This window comes from Pelophylax lessonae, assembly GCF_965119305.1.
Source record: "Pelophylax lessonae genome assembly, chromosome: 11".
NCBI lineage: Eukaryota > Metazoa > Chordata > Amphibia > Anura > Ranidae > Pelophylax > Pelophylax lessonae.
In genome coordinates, this window is record NC_138778.1 from 144,963,128 (window position 1) to 144,975,216 (window position 12,089).

Genomic DNA, 12,089 nt, shown 5'->3' on the forward strand with positions numbered 1-12,089 from the left:
GCCCTTCCTCAAGTGAAACTATATTATCATGCAGTGGCCCTATCTAGAATAGCGGACTTGGTTTGTATAAATAATGTTAAGCTATGGGTCCAGGTGGAGCGAGACTTAAGTGGAGTGGATATTTCTAGATCCCCCCTGGATTCCATATAAATACAGGTCTTTCCTGTCTTTTGTTTCCACCAGGCATAATAGACCCTGGTTTTCGGCAGTGGACACCTAAAGTGGAACTCCGCATACACCATGTTCTTAAGGACAATCAGATTAAATCCCTAAATGAAACTATGCATCCACGACAACCCTCTCGGATGGATGGATGGAGATACAACCAGCTGGTGAATTGTTGCGTTCTATTCCTCAACCTTTACGCAAAGTGTCAGACCTTAACCCAGTTGAAGCGATACTCCAGGCTCAGCAGCCACCTCAACATGCTATATCTGTGTTCTACAAGGTGCTGCTGAACCTATATTATCTAGAGAACCCAGGATATTTGGCTAAATGGGAGAAGGATCTTGCCATCTCTCTGTCGGACACCAGAAGGTAAAGATTCTCCAGATGGCTCTGTCTTCATCCCTATCTACTAAAACAGCGTAAGTAAACTACAAATTACTAACAAGGTGGCATTGTACACCATCAAAATTGCATGCTATGTTTCCATCACATTCACCACTTTGTTGGAGGAATTGTGGCCAAGTGGCAACACATGCTCATATATGGTGGTCCTGTCCTATTATACAACCGTACTGGGAAACAATTCTATCCGCTATTACTAAGATAACGGGTCTTTCTTTACCACAAGACCCTTGGAGTGTTCTTTTCCACTGTACTTCAGAGCCCCTAAGGACATATAAACGTTCTGTTCCACCCCACCTTTTGAACGCAGCGAAAGCTTTGATTCCAGTCAGATGTTGAGAATCTGAACCACCTTCCTTTCGCCAGTGGTGTCTTAAAGTGGACTCAGTGGCACTTATGTAAGACCTTACTTACATTTCCAAGGGGCGAGTGGATAGGGGGTCACAAAATTTGGGCTGTATGGAAAAAATTTAAGGCCAATTCTATCTTAGGAGGAAACGTCGCCTCTACCTCTGAACTAGGAGGCCCGGCTCAGATATCTATGAGTATTGTCTAGTAAAGAATGTCTGTGAAACCCCGTCGCCAATACATAAATAACTGCATAAGGGTGCATATGGTTTTTTTCCATTTTTTTTTTTTTTACTTTCTATGTCTGTGCCAAGTTAGTATTGTTTTAAGTTGTATTGTTTCTTTTTTCCCTTTTTTTTTGTGTAATACTGGAAAAATTAATAAAAATTTAATATAAAAAAAAAATAAACTAATCAGATGGATAATGGGCTCATCATAAACCTCAAAAGTGTTTATTAGCGCGGTGGAATATTAATTTGCATAATAAATATAGCCCAGACATTTAGATAATCTCTGCGCATGATAGTTACAGATAGTATCAGTTTAATGCCTCATTACTATTCATTAACAGGGTGTTGCTATATTCACAAAGCACATCTGATTAGTATTCAGAACAATGATAAATAAACCATATATCAATAATGTTAATAAAACCATATGTCAGCATAAACAATATGATCCAAATATTCGTCCTCCTATTAACTGCCAAAGGCATATATAAAACAATAAGTTAATATGAATAAGGTGAATTCACCATTAATTCATAACTGATCCAATTAAAACATTATTAAATCATTAAGAAGGTACTGTAAACATTCATAATCAAATACATCATCATTTCTTAAAATATCTTAAAAAAGATCCAGGCTCAAATTACCACAAGAAAAAAAGGGGGAGAAGATGTGGAGAACAAAATCGCATCCCCAAGAAGCGTTGCGATTCGTCCTCCAGGAAGCGAATCGCTCCCACCCTCTCTTTTGTTCTATTGGAGACCGCATCAGTATACACTAACTCAGTGTTGTATTTATATAAAATACAACACTAAAAGCTACGATTCTGGAGGGGTGTACACACAACACTGAATATTAAAATTAATAAATAATCCTATTACATCTCGGCAATTAACTCATATATGGATGCCCACCCAATATAGGACAACTAAATCAATTTCGGAGATGGGATATATAACATTACCAGTATATTCGAATTGGAGGGTCTTGCTCCATTCAGTAATCACTGATGAAGCAATTCACATGCAACTCGACATTCATTCCATTGGGGTAAAGTGCGTTTGTCAGGTAGATCCACTGCGTTTCTCGCTTAGATAATTCCCTAACTAGATTTGACCCCCGCCAGGCTGGTTGTATTTTTTCAATGCCCCAAAATCTGAGGCTTGGTAGGTCCCTGTTATGCTTCTGTCTGAAGTTCAGCAACACACTATGGTCTTTGAATCCCTTTAAAATATTCTTTATATGTTCTGAAATCCTTGTTGCCAACGTTCTTTTGGTACAGCCGTGATAGATAAGCCCGCAAGGGCATTCTAACCGTACACCACATGGGTCGAATTACAAGATCTAAATTCTTTTATATCAAAAGATGTGCCATTGGCATTGGAAACAAAGGAAGTCAGACCCCTCAAATGTTTCTTAACATGCTTACATGCCTTGCACCTCTGACAGGCATAAAAGCCCATCTTATCCCAAAACATTGTTGGCTTTTTCGGAGGATCTAAAACTTTACAGACTATTTTATCACCAAAAGTTGGTGCTTTCCTATAAATAAAAACCGGATCATTAGGGAGGACCTTACCCAAGATTCTGTCCATACTTAGAACATTCCAATGTTTTTAAAAATAGCCTCCACCTCTCTATGCTGCTCATTATAATTAATGTTATATGGATGCACTCTAAACCTATATACTTAAACACTAAACTAAGTATACAATAACTGCTATATTTTTACATGGATAGATGTATATATATTGAATAATAGAACAGACTCTCCAATAACCACAGTAAATATGTAGAATTTTAACTTTCGTTCTTCTTCTCCTCCTCTCCCCTTCCTCTCATTCTGTTCTCATTCTCACATACCAGGCAGACCGCTGTGCTGAAACCGACTCCGCCATCCACTCCACCCCCTGGGACTGTTCCTCTCGCTGCGGCCCCACCTGGCGCACCAGGGCCTTGGCTCCTCCTGCGGACGACGTCCGATATGTTCGGCCCCGCCCGCTCCGATGAGACCAATTACTGCGTCGGTGCCGTTGGAACGCAGGCCACGCTTCCGCATCCGGGGGCGTGGCCTGCGTTCCACCGGCAGGGGGTGCCATTGGCCGCCATATATGCTATGTTTTTATCCCCAGATGCTCACCTTGGCAACCAAAATGAGGAATCCAAACACCGCTTGAATCTTTCCATCTAGGTATACTTAGATCAATATTTGTATATACTGACAATACTCGATACACACCACCATTGAATCTAATGTGCTCCCATTTCAGCATCCACCTAGGGATCATCTTATCTCCACCTGTCGGGAAATAACAACATACTCCTTAATTTCCTTTTTAGGAAATTCCTGGTATACAACTACCAACAGACTAAGGTATGAGTAAATATAGACATCTTGCTGACATTCTGACATATCTCCGACATGGAACTGACGTAACCACAGTATATAACCAAAAAATATATATATATTTCAGAAGAATCAGCCGATTTACACCACCCTATTTTGGGACTCCATTGTTACAGACACCCTCCCAACCACACGCGTTGAGACATTTTTTACAAGGTATATTCTCCCTTACCTTCTTATCCAACTCACCACCATACTAGTTATTACTCTTTTAGTATACAACACAACGTATATATCTATTTTTTGCATATACGCCTACACAGACGCCAGTGCGGCCTCCCTTTTGGCATCCTCGCTTGAGCCACATCCGAGAGGACTCACACCCTCAGGGATTTAGTGGCACCCTTACCGGCATTCAACACAGCGGAGTACTCCTTTCTTTTCCTTTATCAGTCGTGACTCTCTTGTCACACTCCAACCATTCCCCAGGTATGCATTTCTGAATATCCAAAATACTATCTACACATGCAATGTTTAACTATTGTTTGAAATTTACTGGTAATGTAATATATTCCAAACTATGCAACTAACAAAAATACTGTTTACTATGTCATGTAGGAAATCACAAATCTCCCCACTTTCAGACCCCTGAAGAAAGGCCTGCGTGCCTGAAACGCGTCGGGTGGGAGGATTTCCTTCAGAAGCAAAAATATGCCATTGAGTATATGCATCACCAATTCTCTTTATCTCCTTGAAATACACCCATATATATTCTCTGTATAGAACACTAAATGTGACACTCTAGATCTGTGTTAGATCTATTTTAATACATTTTGTTAATAAAATTATTTAATTTTGACTCTCTTGTAGAAGTGTGCTTGCCGCTAAAGTCCCACACCCTAGGGGGACCCCCCACTCTGTTCATTCTATACCAATATGTCATATGTAGTGGTATCTGACAACATATTAGATAATTGGGTGTGATAGAATTTTTTTATTCAAAATTACAACACCCCCCCCCCTTTATCGGCTGGCCAGATAATCACATCCTTCCGTTTTTCTAAGGCCTCTAATCCCTTTTGTATATAACGCGGGATGACATCCTTTTTAGGCTTAATTGCTTCTAAATCTCTGATTACAAGCTGCTTAAATACCTCTACATATTGGTTAGAGGGTTGAGGTGGATTAAATAGAGATTTATTTCTAAGACCACTATTGTCACCTACAATTTGGACAGCAGATAAGGAACAGGAAAGCAGGTATAGCAGAGTCTAGGCAAGCCAGGGTCAGGACTGGAGATAAGCAAACTTGGTCAGACAATCCGGGTTAATACAGGAGTCAATTGTCAGGGTGCCAGGAAACCAGACCACACGAAGATGAAAGTAAAATAAAGCAGTTTATTAGGGCAACAACCATAAACACACAGCAAGAAAGAAAGAGGAGCGAAATCAGTCGGAATCTGCTAAGTAGTGTGTAACAACTCACCTGCCGAATCAACTAGCCCTGAAAATGGATGGCGCTGGAGCGTCTGGCCCATGCCTGGCTGTCACAAGTGATGAGAGCGGTCCCCCAGGGGCTAGGCCGCGGCGAGTAGAAGGGCCGCCGCAGTGGGCGCGGAAACCCCGGGGGAGGGCCGGGACAGACCTGCCATGGGTGCAGATCTTGGTGGTAGTAGCAGATATTCAAATGAGAACTTTGAAGGCCGAAGTGGAGAAGGGTACCATGAGAAATGCTGACAGCATCAATGACAGCATTGCATGTGAAAGATGATGCACAAGAAAGCCAGCAAACAGTTTGCTGAAGACAAGCAGACTAAGGACATGGATTACTGGAACCATGTCCTGTGGTCTGATGAGACCAAGATAAACTTGTTTGGTTCAGATGGAGTCAAGTGTGTGTGGTGGCAACCAGGTGAGGAGTACACCTCCAACATGACCACTGCCTTGCTTAAAAAGCTGAGTGTAAAGTTGATGGACTGGCCAAGCATGTCTCCAGACCTAAACCCTATTGAACATCTGTGGGGAATCCTCAAATAGAAGGTGGAGGAGCGCAAGGTCTCTAACATCCACCAGCTCTGTGATGTCGTAATGGAGGAGTAGAAGATGACTCCATTGGCAACCTGTGAAGCTCTGGTGGACTCCATGCCCAAGAGGGTAAGGCAGTGCTGGAAAATAATGGTGGCCACACAAAATATTGACACTTTGGGCCAAATTTAAACAATTTAAGTTGGGGTGTACTCACTTTTGGGGGTGTACTCACTGTTGTTGTAAACTCACTACTTGTACATTGTAGCAAAGTGTCATGAAAAGATAGAATAAAATATTTACAAAAATGTGAGGGGTGTACTCACTTTTGTGAGATACTGTATATCATATTTGGCCAAAACGTTAGCCCATAGAAACCACCTGGGCCTAACACATCTGTCCTCTTACCAGCACACAAGGACCATCTGAGCATTATACCACCATCAGATTTTTAGGGTTTACTTCTCATTGGAAGCATAGAGTGGCTGATGTCAATAGTATAAACAGTAATCCCAAGTGGGGGGAGAGAGTTTCCCAAAGGGACTAAGCCGCCCTCTCTTCACCTCTCTGACCTGACAGGGGAGAGAAAGATGGCGTTGTTTAGTTGCCCTTTACAATTCTATTAGATAGAGAAAACCAAATTGTAGTAAATGGATGATCATCTGCCTACATCTGTGCCTGTTCAGGTCCTTTGCTGTTTAGCTGGATCTGAACAGATGTGAACCTAAAGGATAAGTTTGCTTTTTAAAAAAAAAATATAAAATGCAAATTTTTTTTGCAGGTAAAAGCCTGTAAAGCATTGCACCAGTGATCAGCAGATTGCTGGTGCCATGCAGGTCTCCAGCAGAGCTGCCAGTGTATCTTTGTATACCTGTACATCCTGTGCAGGTAAGCAGATAAAATCTGACAGGAAGCACGAATGAACTACCATGGTGCTCCACAGCGCTGTGGCAGTCTATTAAGGGCTGGTTCACACTGGTGTGATGCCAGACTTTGCATGTGATTTGCACCGCATTGCTGTGCAGATCACATGTGATGTCTGTGCGATGCGAGTTCAGCCATACAAACTCGTGCAGGACCCTTTTTTTTTGTCTGCACCAGAATTGGATCGCATAGGTGTGATTCCTGTCCAAATTCACAGTTCGCACTGCGATCTGGGAGTGTCATTAACTTCGCAGAGGGCAGTGTGAGCCGCAGGTGAATAAAGTGCGATGCGCAAAACACTGGATTCGATGGGTTTCCCGCATCACACCAGTGTGAAGCAGCCCCCAGGATTGAGGGGGGAGGGTGAATTAGATTATAATGGGGCAGACAGGTCAGACAGGGGTCAGCCCCTGTTGGTGGATGGAATGGGGAAAGATGGGGGGAGAGTTATGGCAGAGGTTAACCACTTTACCACCGGAGGATTTTCCTGCTAAAAGACCAGGGGTTATTTTGCGATTTTTTACTGCGTGACTTTAACGGACAATCGCGCGGTCGTGCGACGCTGTACCTAAACGAATTTCACGTCCTTTTTTTCCCACAAACAGAGCTTTCTTTTGGTGGTATTTGATCACCTGTGCGATTTTTTGATCACGCGCTATAAACAAAAAAAGAGCGTAATTTTTGCAAAAACAACAATATTTTTCACTTTTTTTTATATGAAATTCCCCCAAAAAAAAATGTAAAAATCAAAATTTTTTAAAATTTTCGGCCAATTTGTTTTACGCTACCTATGTTTGGTAAAAAAAATCGCAAAAAGCGTATTTTGATTGGTTTGCGCAAAAGTTATCGCGTTTACTAACAAAGGGAAAGATTTTTGTCATTTTTGGTGTTTTTTTTTTTAACGAGTAATGGCGGCGATCTGCGATTTTTTTTGCGGTACTGCGACATTGCGGCGGACAGATCGGACCCTTGACTGACATTTTTGACACTTTTGGGGGTACCAGTGACATTACTGCAGTAATCAGTGCTATATATATGCACTGTTACTGCAAAAATGACACTGGCAGGGAAGGGGTTAACAGTATTGGACAGGGAGGGGTTAAGTGTGTCCTAGGGGCGTGATTCTAACTGTGTAGGGACAGGTCTACTAGTGTAAAAACAAAGATCAACAGTTCTACATAGTAGAACTGTTTGATCTTCACTTTTACACAGGGAGAACTGACAGGTGGCTTGTTTACACAAGCCGCTCTGTCTTTCTCCCGCTGTAGCGGCGATCGTAGTGTGACCGGCGGACATCGGGTCCGCCAGTCACACTCCCGCACTCCTCCGTGAACGAGCCGAGGCGGGCGCGCGCCTCGGCGGGCGCGCGCCCGCCCGCTATTGGCTCTGGAAGGAGTGACAGGCGAGCGACGTAGACCTACGTCACTCTGCCTGGCCGGGGCCGACTGCCGCAGTAAATATACTGTGCGCAGTCGGCAAGCGGTTAAGAAGGTTCCCATGTTACAAACAACCATTGGAAATGGTACTATTTGTACCAAAATAAAAAAATATGCAAAATAAGTGTGCAAAATGTGACAATGAATTGAAGTGTTTTTCACCAATGCCAGAAGTCTGCCAAGCAAAATAGGTGAGTTGGAAGCTCTGGTGCAGGAGGAGAACTATGATTTAATTGGTATTGCTGAATCTTGGCTTCATTCTTCACATGACTGGGCTATTATTTTTCCTGGCTATGCTCTCTTTTGGAAAGACAGGGTATAACGGAGGGGTGGTGGTGTCTGTCTCTATGTGAGAAGTGATCTCGAAGTGAGTGTGAAAGAGGACCTAGTTGCTGGAGAGTGTGCTGAGTCTGAAGCAGTATGGGTGGAAATGTTCATGGGTGTGCATAATACAAAGATTATCATTGGAGTTTGTTATAGACCTCCCAGTATTGAGGAGGTGAAGACTCAGCTCCTGGCACAGATAGAAAGGGCTGCAAGGGCTGGGACAGTGATAATAATGGGGGATTTAACTACCCAGACATTGACTGGAGTAATGCCACTGCTGGAACAGTTAAAGGGCAAAAATTTATAAACCCATTACAAGACAATTTTATGGTACAGTTTATTGAGAAATGATGCTCTGTTGGACCTGGTAATCTCAAACCACGCTGAGCTTATTATTAATGTTCATATAAAAGAACATCTGGGTAGCAGTGACCATAATATCATTTCATTTAATGTTAGCTGTAAGCAAAAAACGCATACAGGAAATACAAAAACACTTAACTTTAAGAGAGCAAATCTTCCAAGGATGAGGGGTGCTCTCCAGGATTTAGACTGGGAGGGGATATTGGCATCGATGAGCACAGAACAGAAATGGAAAATTTTCAAAGACTTTATGCAAACTCACTGCAAAGTACATTAACATGGACAATACGTTTAAAAGGCTAAAAATAAAACCTACGTGGCTCGCGGCCAAAGTTAAAAAAGCTATAAATCCTAGGAAGAGGGCTTTTAAAAAATATAAAAATAAGGGAACACTATCATTGTTGAATTGTTACAAAGAATATAGCAGAATATGTAAAAAGGAAATTAAGGACGCAAAAATTCAAAATGAACGACAGATCGCAAAAGATAGTAGGACAAACCCCCAAAAATTCTTCAAATATATTAATAGTAAAAAGGTTAGGTCTGAGCATGTAGGCCCTTTACAAAATAATCAGGAGTGGGTGACTGGGGACAAAGAGAAGGCAAATGTATTAAATACTTTCTTTAGCTCTGTGTATACAAAGGAGCATGGGGGAGCTCATGACCAAATGAGGACGGTATTGACACAGCCCCAAATGATCCACAATGGCTCAAAAGTTATATGGTCCAGAAATTTTTAGACAAAATAAGGGTGGATAAAGCGCCTGGACCAGATGGCATCCACCCACGCATCCTAAAATAATTCGAAGCCTTTGTTTCTAATTTTTAGGGACTCGTTAAGGACTGGAATAGTACCACTGGATTGGCGTAGGGCAAATGTGGTGCCTATATTTAAAAAGGGATCAAAGTCTTTGTCAAGTAACTATAGACCTGTTAGTTTAACTTCTATAGTCGGGAAGATATTGGAGAGTTTAATAAAAGACCACATAGATGAGTTCTTGCTGAAAAAAAAAATATTTGAAGCAACAGACAGCATGGATTCATGAAAGACAGAAGTTGTCAAACAAACCTGATTTATTTTTATGAATAGGTAAGTAAAACCTTGGACAGAGGGGTCGCTGTGGACGTAGTATACTTGGATTTTACAAAAGCGTTTGACACAGTTCCCCACACACGGCTAATGTGTAAGGTAAAGTCTACAGGCTTGGAAAGATCGGTTTGTAAATGGATAGAAAATTGGCTAAAAGATAAAATTCGGAGAGTAGTGGTTAATGATTCTTACTCTGAATGGTCTAAGGCAGGGATTCCAAAACGACGACCCTCCAGTTTTTCAGGAACTACAATTCCCATTATGCCTAGTCATGTATGTGAATGTCAGAGTTTTACAATGCCTCATGGGATGCATAGTTCTGCAACAGCTGCAGGGCCGTAGTTTGGCAATCCCTGGTCTAAGGTTATCAGTGGTGTACCCCAAGGTTCAGTGTTGGGACCCTTACTTTTTAATATCTTTATAAATGATATAGGGTCTGAGATTAAAAGTAGCATTTCAGTCTTTGCAGATGACACCAAGCTTTGCAGTGGAATAACTTCTTTACAGGATGTCTACAACTTACAAGCTGACCTCAATGCACTGTTTCATTGGTAAACTATGTGGCAAATGAGGATTAATGTTGATAAATGTAAAGTTATACACTTGGGGGCTAAGAATATGCATGCATCATACATACTAGGGGGATGGGACTGGGAGAATCCATAGCAGGGAAGGATCTGGGTGTTCTGGTAGATCATACGCTTAATAATAGCATGCAATGCCAAGCTGCGGTTTCCAAAGCAAGCAAAGTCCTTTCTTGTATTAACAGAGGCATGGACTCCAGAGAGAGAGATATAATTTTGCCCCTGTACAGATCATTAGTAAGACCTCATCTGGAATATACAGTTCAGTTTTGGGCACCAGTTCTTAAAAAGGATATCGGGGAACTGGAGAAAGTACAGAGCAGGGCAACCAAACTGCTAAGAGGCATGGAGGAGCTCAGCTATGAGAAAAGATTAGAGGAACTGAATTTATTCTCTTGAGAAGGGGAGATTAAGGGGGGATATGATCACCATGTATAAATACATAAGGGGTCCATATAGTGAACTTGGTGATGAGTTATTCACTTTAAGGTCAACACAGAGGACAAGGGGGCACTCTTTACGTCTAGAGGAAAAGAGATTTTGTCTCCAAATACGGAAAGGCTTCTTCATCATAAGAGCTGTGAAAATGTGGAATAGACTCCCTCCAGAGGTTGTTCTGGCTAGCTCACTAGATTGCTTTAAGAAAGGCCTGGATACTTTCCTGGGTGTACATAATATAAATGGGTCATGTCTTGTTAGGTTTGCAGTTGTGCAATACTCTTTCCATTTGCGGATGAAGGATTGAACAGTGCTCTGTGAGATGTTCAAAGCTTGGGATATTTTTTTATAACCTAAGCCTGCTTGAAACTTCTCCACATTTTTATCCCTGACCTGTCTGGTGTGTTCCTTGGCCTTCATGATGCTTTTTGTTCACTAAATGTCTCTAACAAACCTCTGAGGGATTCACAGAACAGCTGTATTTATACTGAGATTAACTTACACACAGGTGGACTCTATTTTCTAATTAGATAACTTCTGAACGCAATTGGTTCAACGCCACACTTTTCAGATATTTATTTGTAAAAGTTTTTGAAAAACATTTATCGATTTCCACTTCACAATTACAGTATCTCACCAAAGTAAGTACACCTCTCACATTTTTGTAAATATTTTATTCTATCTTTTCATGTGACAACACTGAAGAAATGACACTTTGCTACAATGTAAAGTAGTGAGTGTACAGCTTGTATAACAGTGTACATTTGCTGTCCCCTCAAAAAAACTCATCACACAGCCATTTATGTTTAAACTGCTGGCAACAAAAGTGAGTACACCCCTAAATGAAAATGTCCAAATTGGGCCAAATTAGCCATTTTCTCTCCCTGGTGTCATGTGACTCGTTAGTGTTACAAGGTATCAGGTGTGAATAAGGAGCAGGTGTGTTAAATTTTGTGTTATCGCTCTCTCTGTCATACTGGTCACTGGAAGTTCAACATGGCACCTCATGGCAAAGAACTCTCTGAGGATCTGAAAAAAAGAATTGTTGCTCTACATAAAGATGACCTAGGCTAAAAGAAGATTGCCAAGACCCTGAAACTGAACTGCAGCACAGTGGCCAAGATCATACAGCGGTTTAACAGAACAGTTTAAACTCAAAACAGGCCTCACCATGGTTGACCAAAGAAGTTGAGTGCATGTGCTCAGTGTCATATCCAGAGGTTGTCTTTGGGCCAGCACCAGTGACCAGTACCAGCGCCAGTGACCACCGGCACCAGTGACCAGTACCAGCACCAGTGACCACCGGCACCAGTGACAAGTACCAGCACCAGTGACCACCGGCACCAGTGACCAGTACCAGCACCAGTGACCACCGGCACCAGTGACCAGTACCAGCACCAGTGACCAC